The sequence below is a fragment of the Pan troglodytes genome, chromosome 22 (genome assembly GCF_028858775.2).
Source record: "Pan troglodytes isolate AG18354 chromosome 22, NHGRI_mPanTro3-v2.0_pri, whole genome shotgun sequence".
Taxonomy (NCBI): Eukaryota; Metazoa; Chordata; class Mammalia; order Primates; family Hominidae; genus Pan; species Pan troglodytes.
The window spans coordinates 46,323,983-46,348,101 of NC_072420.2; the positions used below are offsets into that span (position 1 = coordinate 46,323,983).

Genomic DNA, 24,119 nt, shown 5'->3' on the forward strand with positions numbered 1-24,119 from the left:
TGGGGCTTTATTTTATATGTATACACACACACATATATATATGTATATATATGTATATAATTGTTAGAGCTTCTTGATGAATTGACCTTTTTATAGTTATAAAATATTCTTTGTCTGTAATAACAATTTTTGTATTAAAGACCGTTTTTTTCTGATGTTAATATAGCCATTCAAGCTCTCCTTTGGTTACTGTTTGCATTGTATATATTTTTCCATGCTTTTAACCTATTTGTTCATTGTATTTAAGTGTCTTTCTTGTATACTACATATAATTGAATCATTAAAAAATCCATTTAGACAATTTCTGTGCTTATATTGGAATGTTTAATCCATTTACATTTAATGCAATTTTGACAAGGTGAAATTTATGCCAGCCATTTTGCTTCTTCTTTTCTCTATGCAATGTCTTTTTGAATTTTCTATTACTCCATTACTGACTTTGTGTTAAATAGATATTTTCTAGTGTACTGTTTTATTTCCCTTATCATTTATTTTACTATTTTTTATTTTCTTAGGGGTTACTTGGGGTCTTACTACTGGCAATTTATAACAGTTTAGTTTGGATTAGTACCAGTCTAATTTCACTAGTATACAGAAACTTTGCTTCTGTATATCTCCATTCCCTCCTTCTTCCTTTGTGCTGTTATTGTCATACAAAGTACATCTTGCTGGGCATGGTGGCTCACGCCTGTAAGCCCAACACTTTGGGAGGCCGACGCGGACAGATCACTTGAGGTCAGGAGTTCGAGACCAGCCTGGCCAACATGGTGAAACCCCGTCTTTACTAAAAAATAACAAAAATTAGCCGGGCGTGGTGGCGCATGCCTGTAATTGCAGCTACTAGGGAGGCTGAGACAGGAGAATTGCTTGAACCCAGGAGGCAGAGGTTGCAGTGAGCTGAGATTGCACCATTGCTCTACAGCCTGGGAGACAAAGGAAAACTCCATCTCAAAAAAAAATATATATATATATCTTGTACATTCTGTGCACTTCAACACAGATTTGTAATTACTGGCTTTTACAGTTATCTGTACTTGTTACAGTTTTGTTTTTAATAATTTTTATTTTTCAATTTAAAAATAGATTTAGAGGGAACAAGTACAGTTTTATTACATGCATATATTGCATGCTGGTGAAGTCTAGGCTTTTAGTATAAGCATCACCCGAATAGTGTACATTTTAACCATTAGGTAATTTCTCATTCCCCACCCCCTCTCACCCTCCCACCTTTCCAAATATCTGGTGTCTATTATTACATTCTGTGTGTCCATGTGTATATATTACTTAGCTCCCATATTCTCTCGTAAGTGAGAATATATGGTATTTGACTTTCTGAATTATTTCACTTAAGATAATGGCCTCCATTTCTATCCATGTTGCTGCAAAGGACATGATTTCATTTTTTTATGTGGCTTAGTAGTATTTTTTGGTATATGTATACTACATTTTCTTTATCCAGTCAGCTGTAGATGGATACTTAGGTTGGTTCCATATCTTTCTATCATGAATAGTGCTGTAATAACATACGAGTACAAGCATCTTTTTGATACAGTGATTTCTTTTCCTTTGGGTAGATAGCCAGTAGTGGGATTGCCAGATCAAATGGTAGTTCTATTTCTATTTTTAGTTCTTTGAGAAATCTCCACACTGTTTTCCATAGAGATTGTACTAATTTACATTTGTGTTCCTTTTCTCTGCATACTTGCCAACATCTGTCATTTTTTGACTTTTTAATAATAGCCATTCTGAGTGTTGTAAGATGATATCTCATTGTTGTTTTAATTTGCATTTCTCTGGTGATTAGTGATGTTGAGCACTTTTTCAAATGTTTTTTGGCCATTTGTATATCTTTTGAAAAATGCCTGTTCATGTTTGCTCACTTTTAATGGGGTTATTTTTTTTTCTTGTTGAGTTGTTTGAGTTTCTTGTAGATCCTGGATATTAGTCTTTTGTTGGATGTATAGTTTGCAGATATTTCTCCCATTCTGCAGGTTGTCTCTTCACTCTGTTGATGATTATTTTTGCTGTGTAGACACTTTTAAGTTATTATTAAGTCCCATTTGTCTATTTTTGTTATTGTTGATCTCGGTTCACTGCAGCCTCTGCCTCCCAGGCTCAAGCGATCCTCCTGTCTCAGCCTCTCAAGTAGTTGGGACTACAGGTATGTGCCAATATACCTAAGTTTTTTTTTTTTTTTTTTTTTTTTGTAGAGATGGGGTTTCACCATATTGCTTAGGCTGGTCCTGAGCTCCTGGGCTCAAGCAATCTGCCTGCCTTCAGCCTTCCAGAGTGTCGGGATTACAGGTGTGAGCCACTGTGCCTGGCCTGCATTTGCTTTTGAGGTCTTAGTCATGAATTATTTGCCTAGGCCAATGTCCAGAAGAGTTTTTCTGTGGGCGGCAAGCCACCCAGGTGCTGAGGCAAGAGACTGAGGGCACGAGCTGTTCCAGTATAATAAAATATATAAAATAACAAGAGTTATACTAGATATAGATCATAGATATGATTATATGTAAGTATCACTAATCATTAGTTTGTAGTAATTACTCTTTATTCAAATATTATAATAATGCCCGCTCTACAATCATAACCTAGAAAAAACCGGGCCATACAGAGATAGGAGCTGAAGGGACATAGTGAGAAGTGACCAGAAGACAAGAGTGTGAGCCCTCTGTCACACCTGGACAGGGCCATTAGAGGGCTCCTTGGTCTAGCGGTAACGGCAGTGTCTGTTGCCAAGTGGACTGTGGTTTAGTGGTAGCGTCAGTGCCAAGGAAAAGCACCCGCTACTTAGCAGACCGGGAAAGGGAGTCTCCCTTTCCCTGGGGGAGTTTAGAAAAGACTCTACTACACCACCTCTTGTGGAGGGCCTGACATCAGTCAGGCCTGCCCACAGTTATCTGGAGGCCTAACCGTCTCCCTGTGATACTGTGCTTCAGCTGTCACACTCCTGGTCCGCTTTCATGTTCCATCCTGTACACCTGGCTCTGCCTTCTGACAACAGTAGCAAAATTAGTGAAAGTACTAAAAGTCTCTGATATGCAGAAATAATGGTGTAAGCTGTCTCCTCTCTCTCTCTCTCTCCGCCTTGGCTGCCAAACAGGGAAGGGCCCCCTGTCCAGTGAACACGTGACCCACGTGACCTTACCTATCATTGGAGATGGCTCACACTCCTTACCCTGCCCCCTTGTCTTGTATCCAATAAATAACAGCGCAGCCTGGCATTCGGGGCCACTACTGGTGTCCACGTCTTGGTGGTAGTGGTCCCCCGGGCCCAGCTGTTTTTTCTGTTATCTCTTTGTCTTGTGTCTTTATTTCTGCCATCTCTCATCTCTGTGTGCAGGGAGGAAAACCCACCAACCCTGTGGGGCTGGTCCCTACATCTTTCCTAGGTTTTCTGGAATTTTTATAGTTTTAGGTCTTACATTTAAGTTTTTAATCCATCTTGAGTTAATTTTTGTATATGGTGAGAGATAAGGGTCTAGTTTTCTTCTGCATATGGCTATCCAGTTTTCCTAGCATCATTTATTGAATAGAGTGTTTTTCCCCAGTGTTTTGTTAACTTTTCAAAGATCAGTTTTCTGTTGGTGTGTGGCTTTATTTCTGATTTTCTATTCTGTCCCCATTGATCTATGTGTCTCTTTTAATACCAGTACCATTCTCTTTTGGTTACTGTAGCCTTGTAGTATAATTTGAAGTCAGGTAATGTGATGCCTCTAGCCTTGTTCTTTTTGATTTGGTTATTTGGGCTCTTTTTGGTTCCATATGAATTGTATGATTGTTTTCCCTAACTCTATGAAAAATGACATTAGTGTTCTGATAGGAATTGCATTGAATCTGTGGATTGCTTTGGGCAGTATGTTCATTTTATGATACTGATTTTTCCAATTCATGAGCATAGGATGTTTTTCATATGGTTGTGTCATCTACAGTTTCTTTCATCAGCATTTTGCAGTTGTCCTTGTAGAAATCTTTCACCTTCATGGTTAAATGTATTCCTAGGTATTTTATTATTTTTTTGTAGCTATCACAAATGAAATTGAGTTCTTTATTTGGTTTTCAGCTTGATTGTTATTGGTGTTTAGAAATACTACTGCTGGGGTACAGTGGTTCATGCCTATAATTCCAGCATTTTGGGAGGCCAAGGCAGGAGGATCACTTGAGGCCAGGAGTTCAAGACTGCCCTGGGTAACATGATGAGACCCCATATCTACAAAAAAATAAAAATAAAAAATTAGACAGGCATGGTGGTACATGCCTGTAGTCCTAGCTCCTTGGGGGGCTGAGGTGGGAGAATCACTTGAGCTCAGGAGTTTGAGGCTACAGTGAGCCTTGATCACACCATTGCACCCCGGCCTATGTCACAGAGTGAGATCCCACCTTTAAAAAAAAAGAAGTGCTACTGATTTTTGTTAGTTAATTTTGTATCCCGAAACTCTACTGAATTCATTTATCAAATCCAGGAATCATTTATAAGAGTCTTTAGGGCTTTCTAGGTACAAGATCATATCCAAACATACGACCTTCCAAGATTGAACCAGGAAGAAATTAGTAGAAATCCTGAACAGACCAATAACAAGTAGCGAGATTGAATCAGTAACAAAAATTCTCCCAATAAAACAAAGCCCAGGACCAAATGGAATCACAGCTGAATTCTACCAGATGTGTAAAGAAGAACCGGTACTAATCCTACTGAAACTATTCCAAAAAATTGAGGAGGAGGGCCTTCTCCCTAACTCATTCTGTGAAGCTAGTATTACCCCAAAACCAAAGCCAGGCAAGGATACAATGAAAAAGAAAACTCTAGAGACCAATATCATTGATGAAAATACATGCAGAAATCCCCAACAAAATACTAGCAATCGAAATCCAACAACATATCAAAAAGATAATACACCACAATTAAGTGGATTTTGTTCCAGGGATGCAAGGATGGTTCAACATATGTAAATCATTAAATGTGATTTACCACATAAACAGAATTAAAAACAAAAGCCATATGATTATCTCAATAGATGCAGAAAAAGCATTTAATAAAATTCATCTTTTCATGAAAAAATCCTCAATAAACCAGGCATAGAAGGAACATACCTCAAAATAATTCAAACCGTTTTTGAAAGACCCACAGCCAACATCATTCTGAATGAGGAAACGCCTAAAGCATTCCCTCTAAGAATTGGAACAAAACAAGGATGTCCATTTTCACCACCCTTATTCATCATAATACTGGAAGTCCTAGCCAGAGCAGTCAGGTAAGAGAAAGAAATAAAAGGCATCCATTTTGGAAAAGAGGAAATAATACTATTTCTGTTCATCGATGGTATGTAGTTATCTTTTAAATCGAGTAGGAGGAAAGGGTTACAAACAGAAGTTACATTTATACTGTCTTTTATATTTACCATTATAGTTATATCTTTACTGGTGCTGTTTATTCATTCACCTGGATTTTCTGTACTATCTAGTGTCCTTTAATTTAAGCCTGAAGGACTCCTTTTACTGTTTCTTGTTAGGTAGGTTTTCTAGTGACATATTCTCTCAGCTTTTATTTGAGAGTGTCTTAATTTCTCCTTTGTTTTTGCAGAATAATTTTTCTGGATATAGAATTCTTGTTTGACAGTCTTTTTCTTTCATGATTTTGCATATGTTATCCTACAGCCTTCTAGTTTCTGTGGTTTCTGGTGAGAAATCCACTATTGTTCTTATTGAGAATTTTTTTTTTTTTTAGATGGGGTCTTGCTCTGTCTCCAGACTGGTGTGTAATAGCGCGATCTCAGCTCACTGCAACCTATGCCTTCCGGGTTCAAGTGATTTGAGAATCCCTTTTTAATGAGTTACTCTCTTGCTGCTTTCGCAATTCTTTGTCTTTTGATAGTTTGATTATAATATATTTAGGTGTGGATGTCTTTGAGTTTATCCTTGAAGCTTATTGAGGTTATTGAATGTATAATTTTTTCCATCAGATCTGGGAGGTTTTCAATTATAATCCTTTCATATATTCTTTGTACCCCTTTATTTTCTCTCCTTCTGAGAGTTTCATTATGCATCTGTTTGTTCTTTCTTTTTCTTTCTTTCCCCCTTCCCTTCCCTTCCCTTTTTCTTTCTTTCTCTCATTCATTCATTTATTCATTCATTCCATTTTTGTAGAGATGAGTTCTCACTATGTTGCCCAGGCTGGTCTTGAACTCCCAACCTTAAGCCATCCTTCCACCTCAGCCTCCCAAAATGTTGGGATTACAGGTGTAAGCCACCATGGTTGGCCATCTGTTGGTATTCTTGGTGGTTTCCCACAGGGCTCTGAGTTTCAGTTCATTTTTTTTTTAACTTCTTTACTTTCTGTTCCTTAGATTGGTTAATCTCAGTTGATCTATCATCAAGCTTACTGATTCTCCTGCCTGTTCAAATATGATGTTGAACCACTCTAATGAATTTGCTATTTCAATTATCATATTTTTTAACTCCAGAATTTTTATTTGGTTTATTTTTATAATTTGTTTCTTTATTGATATCTGCTTGGTGAAACAACACTGCCATTCTTTAATCCTTTAGACATGGCTTCCTTTAGTTATTCAAATATGTTTAAAATAGGTTATGTAAAGTCCAACACTGGTGCTTCCTTGGGAACAGTTTCTATTGATTGCTTTTTCTTTCCCTGTGTATGGGCCATATTTTCCTCTTTCTTTGTATGTGTCATAGTACTTTTTTGAAAACTTTATGTTTTAAATAATATAATGTGGCAACTCTGGAAATCTGATTCTCCTTTCTTCCATTTTTGTTGTTGTTGTTGTTGTTGCTGCTGCTTGTTATAGTAGTTTCTGTTCATTTGTTTATGTAGTGACTTTCCTGAACTAACTCTGTAAAGTCTGTATTCTTTGTCATGTATCTTCACTGACTCTGTACTTGAATAGCTTAGTGGTCAGCTAATAATTGGACAGACGTTTCCTTAAATGCCTGGAATCAGTAAGTCTCATAGACTTTCCCAAGAGACCCCATGTATGTAAACTACCAGTTTATAAGTGCCTTAGCCTTCATTTTCTGATTGTGCAGAGTCTCAATGTCAGCTCAGTGTGAGAGCTTAGGGCTATCTCAGGGCACTCCAGTTTCTTTTCTGGGCATTCACACAACCTTGAGTAGGTGCATAGCTCTATGTATGCACCATGGCCTTCTAGATTTCCAGAAATATACAGTTTTTAATACCCTGTGGGCATCTCATTCCCCAGATTTTCCTTTTAAGCTTTTGAGTTAATATATTATTTGTTCCACATGTTGTCCACTGTCTCAGGTAGTCACAAAATTAAACAATTGTCTTTGTTTTGACAGATACCTCTAAGGAAAATACTTTTCAGTGAGCTCCGTGTCAGGTCAAATAAATGTAACCTTGCAAGTGGAACCTGTTAGCCATAACAAATAATAAGACTTTGAAGGAGCTCTAACTCTGTTTTGTCCTCTTCTGTTGCTGCCAGGCTGTTGGTTTTCACTCTGATTGTAGGTGGTTGGTTTTCAAGACTACTATAGAGCTGGGGTAGGGTTGGGGGTGGGGGGATGGGAATAGGGCAGGTTAAAATGTTACAAAATTTATGTTCTTAGGATATTTAACCATTTTTCTTTAAGAAATGTTCTCCAGATTGTGGCAAGCCTTTGGTTAAATTTCTAGATTTCTAAAAAAAAGTTGATTTGGCCAATTTTTGGCATTTAAAAATTGCTTTTGGGAAAGAAGGGATTTTTGGAAGTTCTTACTTTGCTATTTTCACTGATATCACACTCTCATGTTATTCTTAAAAGATTTTGTTTCCGTATATTGAATTTAATGTTGGCATTATTTTTTTTCAGCACATTGGAGATATATTTCCACAGCATCTGGCTTTTCTTGTTCCTGCTCTGAAGTAAATGTAACTGCTATCCTCTGGAGGTAATCTATTGCCATAAAGGATTTTCCAATTATCCTTAGGTTTCTGTGGTTTCACTAAGTTCCATGCATCCCTGCCTGAGGTATGTTGGCTTCTTGTATCTATGACATGATGTCTTTCATAAGTCTGGAAAATTCACTGCCATTTTCTTCAGCTATTGCTTCTGCATCATCTCTTTTCTTTCTTTCTGGGACTCTGATTAAATTTGTGTTAGATTTCTCACCATATATTCTCATGCTCTCTCTTATATTTCTGGATTTTGGCCACTCCACTTTACTTTGAATATTTTATTTTATTTTGACCTAGTTTCCAGTTCACCAATTCTTTCTTCAGCAGCACTCAATCTGCTTTAAAACCCATTCATGACTTTATAACTTTTCAGTTTTAGATTAAAAAAAATTGAAACTGTTACTTTTTGTAGCTTCTAATTTATTGTTTCTGTTTTTAACTATAGCAACTATAGTTTTAAAATTTTAGTTAAACATACATAACATAAAATTTGCCATTTTAAAGAGTACATTTTATGTGTACAATTCTGTGACATTAAGTACATTCATGTTGTTGTGCAACCATCCATCTCCAATACTCTTTTCATCTTGCAAAACTGAAACTCTTTACACATTAAACAATAACTCCCTTTCCCAAACCCCTGGCAACTACCATTCTACTTTCTGTTTCTATGAATTTGACTACTATAGATACTTCATATAAGTGAAGTCATAAATATTTTTCCTTTTGTGACTGGCTTATTTAATGTAGCGTACTGTCTTCAGGGTTCATCCATGTTGTAGCATGTGTTGGAATTTCTTCCCTTTTTAAGACTGAATAATATTCCATTGTGTGTGTGTGTATATATATATATATGTGTATATATATATATCACATTTTGTTTATTCATTCTTTGATGGACACTTGGGTTGCATCTACCTTTTGGCTATAGTGAATAATGCTGCCATGAACTTGGGTATACAAATATTTGAGTCCCTTGCTTTTACTTAATTTGTGCCTATACCTAGAAATGGAATTACTAGATCATATGCTAATACTTTTCTTAACTTTTTGAGGAATGACTGTATTGTTTTCATAGCAGCTCCAGCATTTTACATTTCTACCAGCAATGCACAAGGGTTCCAGCTTCTCCACATCCTAACCAACACTTATTATTATTTTGATAATAGCTATTCTAATGGGTATGAGGTGATATCTCTTTGTAGTTTTGATTTGCTTTTCTCTAATGATTAGTAATGTTGACCATTTTTTCTTGTGCTTATTGCCCAGTAGTATGTGTTATTGAGAGAAATGTCTATTCAGGTCATTTGCCAGATTTTTAATTGGGTTGTTTGGGTTTTTGTTATTATACAAGTGTAGTTGTTAAAATAGTCTATGTTGGGTAATTCCAACTTCTTGTCTTTGTAGATATGTTTTTGTTTTCTGTGATTTCTACTCTTTCTTCCTCAATGGGTCACTAATTCTTTTAGGCTACTAGACATTTGTATTTGCAGAATATTTTGAGGAATAATTTGAAATAATTTGGGATGATTATTGTTTTTAGAGAGGTTTTCATCAGGTACTGCTAAGGTTCTTAAAGGAGCAAACTTAATCCAGTGTAGTCTTAAGGACAACCGGATGAGTAGAACAAAGGCTCAGTGCTTGGGAGGGCTGACTTGCTTCTGAGGACTTATTCTTTACCTTGAGGGGTTAGCCCTTTGTGGTTCCAGTGCAAATTGAGGGGCGGTTTCTCAGTATCTGATTCATGCTTTTACTCTGTATCTCTTACCCCCAATTTTTGGATATTTTGGTTAACTTTCAATCCCACAAATTTCAGGGCCTTACATGGTAAAATTTACTTCTTGCTCATGTAACATTTCACTGTGGATGTACCTCATCAGTGATCAGGTTTCCTCTGTGTGGTGATTCGGCCCAGCTCCTCACAGTGGGTGGTCATGCCATCTGCTACGGAGGTGGCATCCTTATCCTCTAGGCCCAGCTTCCTGTCAGTCCAGCTGGCAGATGAGAGAGCACACATGGAGAAGGCACACATGCTTCTCAGCCATGTTGGCCCAAAAGTGACGAGGACCATGATCTGTATCTCTTCATACTTTCCACTGGCAAGATCCAGTTATGGGGTTCTATCTAGATGCAGGCATGAAATCGCAGTGTGTTGTTTCTGGTTGACAGTTGCTTCCCAGTTTCAATGCTATCCTGGGAAAGGGGAGCACAGTTCTTTATGAACAGTTAGTTATCTGCCTCAGTCCTTCGCCTTGGCACACCCTTCTTTCACGACTGTCATGCACTCATCTCTCCAGGGACACAATCCAGAGTTGCCCCAGTTACTGTGTCTTGCACAAAGGATGGATTTCTAGCATTGTGTGGTCTTTATCAAATCCAGTTGTCGCTCTTGTCGTTTGATGACTGAACTGACACACAGGTTGTCTGCTGTTCACACTGTACAATAGTGGAGCCAAACCAAGCCAATTGCAATTTTTAAAACTTCCATTTTGGAAGGGGAGAATGGAAGATAAACATCAGTTCTTGGTCCACAGTTAGAGCAACATCCCATGGGCAAGTATTATGAAGGCATCTATCAATGTTTTCTAAGCAAAGGCCACTAGACACTCACCTGGGAACCATGGGGTGTTGTGGTAAGAGGGCGTTAGAAAGAACCTGTTACAGGATTTGGGCTTTGGTTAGGTGATTTGGGGGAGGGTTCAAGAAAGTGGGATGGTATCAGTAAGTGGGGACAATTTTTTGATGAGTGTCTGTAAATCTTATCTACAAGGAGGTTAGACTGGAGTGAGGTTAAAGCTGTGATTGGTAAAGAAACAGTCATCACTTATGTCAGTGGGGAGAGGGATTTTGACACAATCTTGTTTTTGTCTTCATTCATCATGGTCAGTGTGGCGTGTCTGATTCTTTCACCTTCTATTCTGGGAGTGGGGGCAGGAGAAACTGGTCTGTTGTCCTCCAGGCCTCCTTTCTCTGTCCCTCCATCTGGCTAGGCCTTGGGAGTGCTATGGTTTGAATATTTGTCCCCTCCAAAACTCATGTTGAAGTTTAATCTTAAGATGTGATTGGATCTTGAGGGCTGTTCCCTTATGAGTGGATTAATCTATTCATGGGTTAATGGATTAATGGATTAATGTGTTATCAGGGGAGTGGAATTGGTGACTTTATAAAAAGAGGAAGAGAGACCTGAGCTAGCACACTCAGCCCCTTATTGTGTGATGCCCTGCACCACCTCAGGACTCTGCAGAGTCCCCACCAGCAAGAAGATCCTCACTAGATTCTCCTCCTTGACCTTAGACTTCTCAGCTTCTATAACTGTAAGAAGTAAATTCCTTTTCCTTATAAATTACTGAGTTTTTGGTATTCTGTTATAAGCAACAGAAAATGGACTAAAATAGGGAGAACATCTTTCTTAGGGGTTAGGGGCTGCAAGATCCCACAGCCTGCTTTCTGCTTGTGGAAGTTTGGAGGCCTGGGGTTGTTTTGACAGTCACTGACTGTTTTAGGCTCATGTTTCTTTGGCAATGCAGTTTCTCCCCAATTCTAGTAGCTTCTGATCTATTTGCGTCTGGTAGTTTCATATGCCAGTAACTATAGCCAAAGTTCTTTTCTAGTCTTCCAGCTACTTCATATTTTTGCTTTCTTATGCATGTGTCTCTCCCTACCCAGGGTATCTTGAGGCTTAACATAATACAATAGGCATGGGTGTGGGTGGAGACACACCTGTAATCTCACCTGTGTGTACAGTTTAGCCCTCTCTTCATTGTGGAGTCTTAATGGGTCTTTGCTGCTCAGAACATGTTCAGTCGCATATCTTACTCTTGGGGAGCAGAGGGATAGCTTTTCCCGGATTGTGAGGCCCATATTTCTGGACTGTCTCTAGACGCTTTCCTGTCTCTCTGAAGCCAGCTAGTTTTTGCCTAAGCCCGTGTCTTTCTGTGATGCTCAACTGAGCAAAATGGGTAACAGTCACGACTAGACAGTTGGCATTCCTTTTTCTCTTCCCCCTGAGCTGGAGGCTGGGTGTGTGCATTATCTGCCTTCAGGTGATCAAGGGTAAACGGTTTCACCAAATGACATGCACTGTATAAAATAGGTCTTCTCATTACCAGCTGTCTGACAGCAGTTTTTATTATGGTGTCACCCTCTTCAAGGAGCCCAATTCTGTGTTAATTTATTTCTGTTGAAATATGTATTTAATAATAGATAATTTGAAAGAAGAAAATTTCTGATTAGACTCTTTCTTTGGGAATTATATGACCCATTTTCTACTTCCCTCCGCCTCTCCACTGTTTGGAAATGAAGCTGTACATTTGTGGCAGTTTTCTAAGCAGACGTCACAAAGGTGTGGTATGGCAGTTCATCTTTTTTGTTTTTAACTGTATTAACACTGGAAAATCAAACCTTTTCTGATTTCTTACAAGAAGAAAAAATAAGACACTTCAGTTTTTTTGAATAAAATGAGATATAAAGATAAACATTTTTGATGAAGAGAAGAGTTTTGTATTTAAGTTGCAGTGATGTGGACAACTCCCAGACTCATCCCTCTCTCTCTGTAGTATCCTACAAGAAGTGCCTGGGCCTTCTTGCTTTGAATCTTTTTCTGCTTTGAAGACAGGCAGAAGTGAATACCTGGCCTGAGCTTCTCCTGGGGCCCTTGTGGAAGCAACATGAGATGACTGATGTGCAAACACATTCAAGAGTGAAGCTCTCTGGGTAGAGAAGACATTATTATTTCATCCTGAAGTACTTTCGGAAGGTAAATGATTTATTTAGCACACTAAGTTCATCCTCCAAGGCCATGTGTTTCTACTATAAGGTACCCAAACCAGCCTTGGAAACTTACAGCATTGAGAGAGGAGAGGTCCAGTGAGCATGTCTCTCTATGAGTTTTACTTAGTTGGGTGCTCTTCTATAGAGTTCTGAGCTCTATTTATAATTATCCTTAAGCAAAAAAGAAACAATCCAAAATGGTGACACAGAGAGTCCAATTTACAGTTATCTGTGGTATAACCCAGTTAATAATCACTATAATACTTAGGGTGCTAGACTGCTGGTTTGAGTTTTTATGGAATTTTGAAGATAATGAGATTTTGTAATGGAACCATGTTTCTCAGTAATGTCTTTCACTGAATTATCTTGACTTGAGTCAAGACAAGACCCAAGAGTGACTTTATTTTAAATGTAAATCCGCCATGTAACTTCTGACTAACCCTGAGCCGATAATACCTCCACAGTGTTTAGTTGATGTTGTTACTCTTTATGTAGGAAGACCAATTCATTGTAAGTTTTCTTCCAAACACCCCTTGTTGTTGCCGAGATCATAGGCTGTGATGACTGTAGCATCCTACACATATCTTCCAGAGCACTATACTTTCGTTCCGAGATATAAACTCTATGTCTGGGGGTTTGTGCAGAGATCTACCTGTTTGCACCTGCCCAAGACCATGATTCTGTCTGTACATTCTCCAGTAAATCACCCAATACCAACAAACTGGATTTCTCTGCCTCCTTCTTTGGTTTCTTGGCTCCTTTGGTATTTGAGGATTGCTTTGCATATATGGCCCTTTCACAGGATACTTCATTAATTATCTAATTAATTAAACAAATAATAATGAAGTGGGTTATGTTGCTTACTAAAAAATTGATAAACTTGAGGTAGCCATACTTCTCTAGGTCCACTTAGGAAACTGAAAGTTTTGGTTTAATAGTCTTTTTCAAAGATAAGCCATGTATTATTCATATGATTAGTGTGGAGGCTGATATTGAGAGAAGGTGTAGTAGCTTGCTTTTATATGAGGGCACTGGAATGAGATGTGATCCGTAGATTCCCATAGTGGTCTGTGACCCATGCTGGGACTGGCTCTTCTCCCCGGCTCCTGGAACAGGGATCCAGCCCCACATGACTTCCCCCTTCCCTGGCTCAGTTGGATATCCACAGGGGCCTCTTTCTCTTGGACATGCCCCCACCTAGCACCCACCATTTCTATTTCTCTTGCTCTGGATGCCACCGCATCTTCAGGACACAGGTTCTCCTGAGCTGATAGGGATGCCCTGGAGCCTGTGGAGTGCCTCTGTTGTCCAGAGTTCTGTGGTAAGGTCCTAAGAAACTTTCCCACCTGAAGAACAGAGCATAGTTGAGGCGAGGTCCTGTGCTTTGCAGGACTTACTGAGGAGACTTTGACCCTGGTCTTCCTTCTGTCATTTCCAAAAGTGAGTGTGTGGGGGCAGTGGGGTGGAGGTCAGTTCAGTGAGCACACACGATGGGGAGGCAGAGCCCTCTACCTCTTGGGCAGCTGAGGTCCTGGGCTGGGCCCGTCTGCTTGGTGTCCTTGATGCAGGGATAGATCTTATTTAAGTGAACATGTCCCTACAGACAGGCAGGTACCACCAAGGGAACCCACAGGCAAGGTCCAAATGCTCTTATTTGTGGTCTACATTAGGCAAAGAACCAGATTGGACTATGAAGCCGGAAGGGAGCTTATAACTTCCTGCTGAACAGAGGATAAAAATGTGACCCACTGAGGGCAGTAATAGCTGATGAGCAATCATGGTGGTTCTTACTCCTGGTTGGCTCAGGGCTGGGGGCACTAGGCGTATTGCAGTGCCAGTGAAAGCAGAGCTGGGGCTCAAACCCTCTTTTTTCACCTCTTTTTTTATGCCATAGCAACCACAGTAAGCCTGTAAAATCTCCTGTGATTTGTGGAGTCTCGGGCTCCCTGGAAACCTTTCAGGGGGCTCATAAGGTCAAAACGGTTTTCATAATGATATGGAGCCATTCTTTCCTTTTTCACTGTGTGGACATTTGCACTGATGGTGTAAAAGCAATGGCAGGTGCTTTGACACAAATCAAGACCATGGCACCAAACTCTACTGACAGTCATCATACTCTTCACTGCCACCCACTTGCATACAAAAAGCCAACACCATTTAAGAATGTTCTTGATGAAGTCGTAGGAATGATAAATTTTATTAAATTTTGACCTGTGAGTACATGTGTTTTTAATATTCTGTGAGATGGAATTGAAAGTTTGCATAATGTACTTTGGCAGATGGAACTACAATGATTGTTTGAGGAAAAGCACTTGTGCTTTTTTTGGGTTAGGAGTTAAACTAGCTCCTCTTTTAATGGAACACTGTTTTTACTTTAAAGAACAACTGACAGACAAACCATGGTTATTCAGACTTGTATTTTTGGCATAAAATGTCTGAAAATTGAACTAACTGAGCCTGTTACTCCAAAGGAATTAACTGCCTGTGTTTGTTGCAAATGATAAAATTGAATTTTCAGGCAAAAGTTAGAATTGTGGAAAACTTGTATCTGTCATGGTGAGCTTGATAGCCTTCCAATATAGGCATCACTCATTTTATTGCACTTTACAGAATTTTTTTTTTTTTTAACAAATTTAAGGTTTGTGGCAACCCTGCATCAAGAAAGTCTTTCAGTGCCATTTTTCCAATAGCATTGCTTACTTCATGTCTCTGTGTCACATTTTAGTACTTCTCATGATATTTCAAACATTTTCATTATTATTATATCTGTTATGGTTATCTGTGGTCAGCGATCTTTGTTACTATTGTAATTATTTTGTGGTGCCATGAACTGTACCCATATAAGATGTTCTATGTGTTCTGACTGCTCCACAGCCGACCATTCCATCTGTCTGCTTCTCTTGGGGCCTCCGTATGCCTTGAGACACAACAATATTGAAATTGGGCCAATTAATAACCCTTCAGTGGCCTCTACATGTTCAGGTGAAAGGAAGGGTTGCATATCTCTCATTTTATTTATTTTTTATTTTTATTTTTGAGACAGAGTCTCACTCTGTTCCCCAGGCTGGAGTGCAGTGGTGTGATCTCAGTTCACTGCAACATCTGCCTCCTGGGTTCAAGCTATTCTTGTGCCTCAGCCTCCCGAGTAGCTGGGATTACAGATGCATGCCACCATGCCTAGCTAATTTTTTGTATTTTTAGTAGAGGCGGGGTTTCGCTATGTTGGCCAAGCTGGTCTCCAACTCTTGGCTTCAAGTGATCCACCTGCCTCAGCCTCCCAAAGTGCTGCGTTAGCCACTGCGCCTGGCCACGTCTCCCACTTTAAATGAAAAACTAGAAATGATTAAGCTTAGTGAGGAAGGCATGTTGAAATCCCAGATAGGCCGAAAACTGGGCCTCTTATGCCAAACAGCCAGGTTATGAATGGAAAGGAAGTTCTTGAAGTAAATGAAAAATGTTACTCCAGTGAACACACAAAGGATAAGAAAGTGAAACAGCCTTGTTGCTGATATGGAGAAAGTTTGAGTGGTCTGGATAGAAGGTGCAACTAACCACAACATTGCTTTAAGCCAAAGTCCACTCCAGAGTAAGGCCCTAATGTGCTTCACTTCTATGAGGCTGAAATAGATGAGGAAGATATAGGAGAATTTGAAGCTAGTAGAGGTTGGTTCATGGGATTTAAGTAAAGAAGTCTCCATAACATAAAAGTGCAAGGTAAAACAGCAAGTGCTGATGTAGATGCTGTACCTTGTTCTCCAGAATATGTAAGAGAATAGATGAAGGTAGCTACACTAAGGAACAGATTTTCAATGTAGACAAAATAGCCTTCTATTGAAAGACCATGCCATCTAGGACATCCATAGCTAGAGAAGTCAATGCCTGGCTTCAAAGCTTTAAAGGACAGGCTGACTCTTTTGTTAGGGCCTAATGCAGCTGATGACTGTAAGTTGAAGCCAGTGCTCATTTACCATTCCAAAACTCTAGGATCCTTAAGAATGATGCTAAATCTACTCGGCCTGTGCTCTATACTGGAACAACAAAGCCTAGATAACAGCACATCTTTATAGCATGGTTTACTGAATCTTTTAAGCCTTCTCTTGAGACCTGCTGCCCAGAAAAAGGTTCCTCTCAAAATATTACTGCTCATTAACAATGCACCCGGTCACCCAAGAGCTCTGATAGAGATGTGCAAGGAGATGAATGCTGTTTTCATGCCCATTAACACCGCATCCATTCTGCAAGCCATGGGTCAAGGAGTAATTTTGACTTTCAAGTGTTACTACTTAAGAAATACATTTTGTGGCTGAGCATGGTGGCTCACGCCTGTAATCCCAGCACTTTGGGAGGCAGAGGTGGGAGGATCACAAGGTCAGGAGATCGAGACCAGCCTGGCTAACACGGTGAAACCCCGTCTCTACTAAAAATACAAAAAAATTACTCGGGAGGCTGAGGCAGGAGAATGGCATGAACCTGGGAGGCGGAGCTTGCAGTGAGCCGAGATAGTGCCACTGCACTCTAGCCTGGGCGACAGAGCGAGACTCCATCTCAAAAAAAAAATAATAATAATAATAAAATAAAATAAATAAATACATTTTGTAAGGCTATAGCTGCCACAGATGGTGATTCCTCTGATGGATCTGGGCAAAGTAAATTGAAAACCTTCTGAGAGGCATTCACCGTTCTCGATGTCATTAAGAACATTCGTGACTCATGGGAGGAGGTCACAACATCAACAGAGTTTGGAAGAAGTTGATTCCAACCCTCATGGATGCCTTTAAGGGGTTCCATCCTTTATTGAAGGAAGTCACTGCAGATGTGGTGAAAACAGCAAGAGAACTAGAATTAGAAGTGGAGCCTGAAGATGTGACTGAATTGCTGCAATCTCATGATCAAACTTGAATGGATAAGGAGTTGCTTCTTATGGATGAGAAGCAGAAAAGTGGTTACTTGAGATGCAGTCTACTAGTAGTGAAGATGCTGTGAACATTGTTGAGATGACAACAAAGGGTTTAGAATATTACATAAGCTTAGTTGCTAAAGCAGCAGCAGGGTTTGAGAGGACTGACTCCAATTTTGAAAGAAGTTATACCGTGGTGAAAGGCTATCAAACAGCATCACACGCTACAGAGAAAACTTTCGTGAAAGGAAGAGTCCATTGATGTGGCAAACTTTAGTGTTGTCTTATTTTCAGAAATTGCCACAGCCACCTCAGCCTTCAGCAACTATCAGTCTGATTGATCAGCAGCCACCAACATCCAGGCAAGACCCCACCACTAAAAAGATGATGACTCACTGAAGGCTCAGATGATTGTTAGCATTTTGTTTTGTTTTTTTTTTTAGCAATAAACTATTTTTACTTTTTTCTTTGTTGTTTTTTTGAGATGGAGTCTCTCTCTGTTGCCCAGGCTGGAGTGTGCAGTGGTGCAATCTCGGCTCACTGCAACCTCTGCCTCCTGGGTTCAAGCGATTGTCCTGCCTCAGCCTCCTGAGTAGCTGGGATTATAGGTGTGCACCACCATGCCCAGCTAATTTTTATATTTTTAGTAGAGACGAGGTTTCGCCGTGTTGGCCAGGCTGGTCTCGAACTTTTGACCTCAAGTGGTCCACTCACCTCAGCTTCCCAAAGTGCTGGGATTACAGGTGTGAGCCACCATGCCTGGCCGCAATAAAGTATTTTTAAAATTAAGGTATGTACATTGTTTTTAGACATAATGCTATTGCACACAATAGACTACAGTAGGGTGTAAACATAAATTTTATATGCCTTGGGAAATGAAAAAATTCATGTGACTTGCTTTAATTTAATATTTGCTTTATTATGGTACCTGAAAAATGAACCCACAGTATTTCTGAGATATACCTATATTCTGATATGTGTCTTTTATCACATTTGCAAATATGTCTCCCATCCTGTATCTGCTCTTAATCCTCTTAATCAGGGCTTTTGCAGATAAAATATTTTTAATTTTGATTAAGTGCATGTTATCAGTTCTTACGAATCATGTTTGGTGTTAAGTTTAGCCGTAGATCACAAAGATTCCTTCTATTCTGTCTAAGTTTTATAGTTTTACATTTTATATTTGAGTGTGCAATTTATTTTCAGTTAATTTTTCTGTAAGGTGTGAGACTTAGATTGAAGTTCATGCTTTTGCCTATGGATATTTGATTGCTCTTACATCATTTTTTGGAAAGTCTATCCTCTCACCAGTTGCCTTTGCAATTCTCCAAATCATTTGAGAAACTCATTTCTCCAAAATCATTTGGGCACCTTTCTGTTGTTCTCTATAGTATTTTCCATACTGGATTTCTTATATTGTTCCATTGATTGCCGTGTCCATCCTTCTGACAATGTCACATAATCTTGGCTACTGTGGCTGTAAGTCTTGAAATTGGGTAGAGATTTCTCTCATTTGCTCTTGTAAAAAATGTTTCAGTTATTCTAGTTTCTTTGCTTTTCCATATTTATTTTAGAACCAACTTCTCTATATATACACACATTTTTGATGAAATTTTAATGAAAGTTGCATTAAATTTGTATAATAATTTAGGGAAAATTGATATCTCTACTATGCTGAATGTTCTTATCCATGAACATAGTATGTCTCCATTTATTTAGATATATTTGTTTTAATTCTTCAGTGTTTTGTAGTTGTCAGCATAAAATTTCTACACGTTTTGGTGGATTTACACCTAAGTGTGTGTTTATTTTCAGGGATTTTATTATATTTTTAATTTGAGTATCCATGTGTTCATTGATAATATACAAAAATAAAATGAATTTTTGTGTGTTTATCTTTAGTTTTATGACATTGCTGAACTCATTGATTCTAGAAGCTTTTGGTAGGTTCCTTGGCATTTTTTTAGATAATCAAGTCATCTGCAGATTTGGACAATTTAGTTTATCTTTTCTGATCTCTAGGTCTTTTATTTATTTCCTTATTACACAGGTTAGAATTTCCAGCACTATGTGGAATATAAGTGAGCAACCTTGTCCTGTTCCCGATGTTAGGGGAAAATCATTCACTATTTTGCTATGAAGTATGATGCTAGCTGTAGATTTGTATAGATGATATTTATCAAGTTAAATACCTTTTTCTCTGTCCTAGTCTATTTGTACTGCTATAACAAAATACCTGGACTTAGTAATTTATAAACGATAGACATTTACTTCCCATGGTTTGGGAATCTGGGAAGCTCAAGATCAAGGTCCCAGTATTTGGTATTTGGTGAGAGCCTTCTTGCTGCATTCTCACATGGCAGAAGGGGCAAATGCTGCGTCCTTACATGGCAGAAGGCAGAGGGCAAAAAAGGGCCTAAGCTAGTTCCCGCCACCCCTTTTATAAGACGTTATTTATTAGGGCAGAGCCCTGATGACTTAATCACTTCCCAGAAGGTGCCACTCTTAACACCACTACAATGGGGATTTAGTTTCAGCACATTAATTTTAGGGGACATTCAGACCATAGCAGCCTCTATTTCTAGTTTTCTGAGAGGTTTTATCACAAATAGATGTTGGATTTTGTCAAATGCTTCACTACATTGAGCAATAGGATTACTTGATTTTTCTTCTTTAGCCTGTAAATATGAAGTACTACATTAATTGATTTTCAAATACTGGAGCAGTTTTCCATTCCTGGAGTAAACCCCATTTGGTCATGTTGCACAATTCTTTGTACAGAGGCTCCCTGACTTAGGATGGTGTTACATCCTGATAAACCCATTGTATATTGAAAGTGTCGTAAGTGAAAAATGCAACCTGGTCTTTGGTCAAGGAATCACTCTTGCTAAAAGTCTGAAACCTCATGGTTTCATATGACTTTTTCACCATCATAAAATAAAAAAGTCATAAGCTGAACCATTGTAAGTCAGGGAATTGCTGAATTCCATTTTTTAATACTTTGCTAAGGATATTTTGCATCTATATTCATGAGGGATGTAGGTCTGTATTTTTATTTCTTTTGGTAATGTCTTTTTTGGTTTTGGTGTCAGGGTAATACTAACTTTGTAAGATGAATTCAGAAATTTTTCCTCTTCTTTTGTCGTCTGGAAAATATGATAACCAAAATAAAAAACTCAGTGGATGAATGGAGAGATCAGAGGAAGGAATCAGTGAAATGAAAGATAGAACATTAGAAATTATCCAATTTTTATATCCAATTATTATATCTATAATAACAGATATAATATAGACCAAAAAAGAACAAAGGCTCAGAAATCTGGGGGGCTATGAAAAAAATTGCTAAGAATCATGTCATCACATTTCAAGAAGAAGAGGAGAAGAAGAGCAAAGCTGAAAAAAGTACTTGAAGAAACAATAGCTAAAAATTTCTGTGGGTTTGTCTGGAGTGAGCAGTTATTTTGTTAAAGTTTTCTGTCTTGCTAGGCTGTCCCTTTTCTGGTCAAAACTAGGTAAAACATGCTTTTGTTGGGGCTTCTTCCCCCTCCCACCCAACATCCATTCATATTTATGGTACTATGAACACCCAGGGAATTCACTATCACGTCATTCCTTGGGTCGCACGGTCTCTAGCTGGTCTGCCTTCCTCTAGTCATCTTTCAGAGTCTATGATTGTTTTATATATAATATCCAGTGTTTTCAATTATGCTTAGTGGGATGAATACAGAAAGCACATCTACTCCATCTTCCCAGAAGTGGAAGTTAACCTACAGAAAGATCATTCTGACTAGTATGGGACTGACTGCCTGTAACCAGGCAAAAACTGAAGCAAGAAGACCTATTAAAAACTGAGTGCACTTATCCACGTGAAGAATAATGGTGGCATATGGCCATAGAGTGATAGCAGTGGAGGTGGTAAGAAGTAGCTGGACTCTGAACATAATGTGAAGAAAGTACAGGTAGAATTTGCTGATATATGAGGTATGTAGTATGAGAGGAAGAAAAGAGTCCCAGGGTTTTAGACTGACAAGCAGGAGAATGGCGTGCCATCAGTTGATATAGAGAAAGATGAGGAGGAGCAGGCTAGGGGGAACAGAAGGATGATTGTATTATGTTTTTCAAATGGGAAGTGAAACATGCCAATTATACAGCCAAATCAAGGTGTTAGGTAGGCATATGGATAGCAGCCTGAAGTTTAGAGGATGGAGTCCAGGCTGAAAAGATAAACTGGAGATTCATCAGCCCATAGGAGCTATTTAGAGTCATGAAACCAGGTGAAATCACTAAGGAAGTAAGCTAGAGAAGAGTACCAAGAACCTAACCCTGGGTTTTCCAGTGAGGCCTGGGATAGGGGAAGGAATCTGAAACAAAACAAAACAAAACAAAACAAAACAAAACAAAAATACTGCGTGTCATCAATCAGAGAGCTAGGAGAAAAGACAGGATAGAGGTATATCCTAGAAGCCAAGTAAAAAAAGTATTTCAAGAAGAAGGGAACAATGACCTGGATTCAGATCCTGCTGATAGGTCAAATAAGATAGGATTGAGACTTGATCACTGGATTTAGCAAAGTCAAAGAGGCCTTTGGTGATCCCCACAAAGCTGTTTTTGGTGGAGTAATAGGGCAAAATCCACATTGCAGTAGGTTAAAGAAAGAATAGGAAGGAATTGCAGATAATAAATGTAGATTTAGGTGAGTCACTAAGTTCACCTATAATTGAGGATAATGGTGATGCCTTTCCTTCCTTAAATTAATCTTTACGGAGGACTTACTTTGGGTTAGACACAGCAAAGTAAGGAGATCTAAGGTGAAAGAGACTTTTAGGGTTATAGGGAGAGATATAAAAATAACAAGTACATTGGATTGTAACAGGAGATCATAGACAAATATGTATAATACTGCAATGGAATGGCAGATTCTCTACAAAGTCAGGATAGAGTTTTCCAGGGATGTGACACTACACCTTGAAGAAGTTTATCACAGGAATCAATACACGTGAGTGTTTTAAAAATAAGGTGTTGCTGCGCCTGTAATCCCAGCACTTTGGGAGACTAAGGCGGGCAGATCACGAGGTCAGGAGATCGAGACCATCCTGGCTAACACGATGAAACCCGGTCTCTACTAAAAATACAAAAAATGATCCTGGCGTGGTAGCAGGCGCCTGTAGTTCCAGCTACTCGGGAGGCTGAGGCAGGAGAATGGCATGAACCCGGGAGGCAGAGCTTGCAGTGAGCTGAGATCGTGCCACTGCACTCCAGCCTGGGCGACAGCGAGACTCCATCTCAAAAAATAAATAAATAAATAAAAAATAAGGTGTTGCTGGGCATGGTGGCTCATACCTGTAATCTCAGTGCTTTGGGAGGCCATGACAGGAGGATTGCTTGAGACCAGCCTGGTCAACATAGAACCCATCTCTACAAAAAAAAAAAAAAAAAAAAAAAAAAAAAAAAAATTGCCGGGTGTGGTGGCACATGCCTGTAGTCCCAGCTACTCTGGAGGTTGAGGCAGAAGGATCACTTAACCTCAGAAGTTCAAGGCAGCCATGAGCTATGATCACACCACTTCACTCTAGCCTGGGTGACAGTGAGACCCTGTGTCTAAAAACAAAAACAAACAAACAAAAAAGTAATAAGGTCCTGTGGAAGTATATGTTAAATCAAGAGGGTATTAAGTATGAAATTTATGCAGTTCTGATGGTGCCATTGGTAAGGAAGGACCTGAGATTAACTCATAAGAGAGAGAGAATTACTGATTTTACTGCTTGATATAGTGTGGATATTTGTCCTTTCCAAATCTCATATTGAAATGTGATCCCCAGTGTTGGAGGTGGGGCCTAGTGGGAGGTGTTTGGATCATGGGAGAAGATCCCTCATCAATGGCTTGGTGTCCTCCCTGCAGTAATGAGAGAGTTCTTACTCTGTTAATTCACATGATAACTGTTTAAAGAAGAGCATGGAACTTCCCTGCTCCTTGCTTTCTTTCTGTTTATGTGACATGCCTGTTCCTCTTTCACCTTCCACCATGAGTAAAAGCTTCCTGAGGCCTCAGCAGAGGCCAAGCAGATGCTGGTGCCATGATTGTACAGCCCACAGAGCCATGAGCCAAAACACCTCTTTTCTTCCTAATCTTCATAAATTGCCCAGTCTCAGATATTCCTTTATAGCAACGCAAAACAGACTAACACAGTGCTCATAAAATGTCTGTTAAACCAGAGAAATATGAATGGGCAATGCTACAGTTTAATTTTCCATTCTTAGTGTTTATAGTGATTTACATGAGGTTTGATAAATGTTAAGCTATGGAATAAAACACACAGAAGTCTATCTTCCCCACACCCTGCCCCCTGCCACTCTGCTACAGAAAACCATCAATGTATATCCCTGTGACTGTCTACCATATCAGCTTGTTGGCTTGAACATTTTGAGTATTACAAACCATCATCCTAACATTAGATGCAAAGACCAAATGTTACACTTTCTTTAAAAACAAAGAGAGGTGAAATAAGCCAGTCATAAAAGGACAAATAATATATGATTCC

The 24,119-nt window shown here is 39.0% G+C and overlaps 1 protein-coding gene across 45 annotated transcripts in view; it reads left to right on the forward strand.

The window, feature by feature from the left end:
- The window catches only part of PCBP3 (poly(rC) binding protein 3), a 309,972-nt gene that overhangs the window by 16,493 nt on the left and 269,360 nt on the right, over nt 1-24,119 (forward strand). For 26 of the 45 annotated variants that reach the window (XM_063803571.1, XM_063803584.1, XM_024352390.2 and 23 more), the window contains exon 2: nt 7,828-7,906. The exons of 7 other annotated variants lie outside the window; for them this stretch is intronic. The gene's annotated coding sequence lies outside the window, so the exon portion shown is untranslated. Of the gene's footprint in view, nt 1-7,827; nt 7,987-24,119 lie in introns of those variants that run through there. 12 more of the 45 variants (XR_010154492.1, XM_054675260.1, XM_054675261.2 and 9 more) reach the window with 2 other exon arrangements.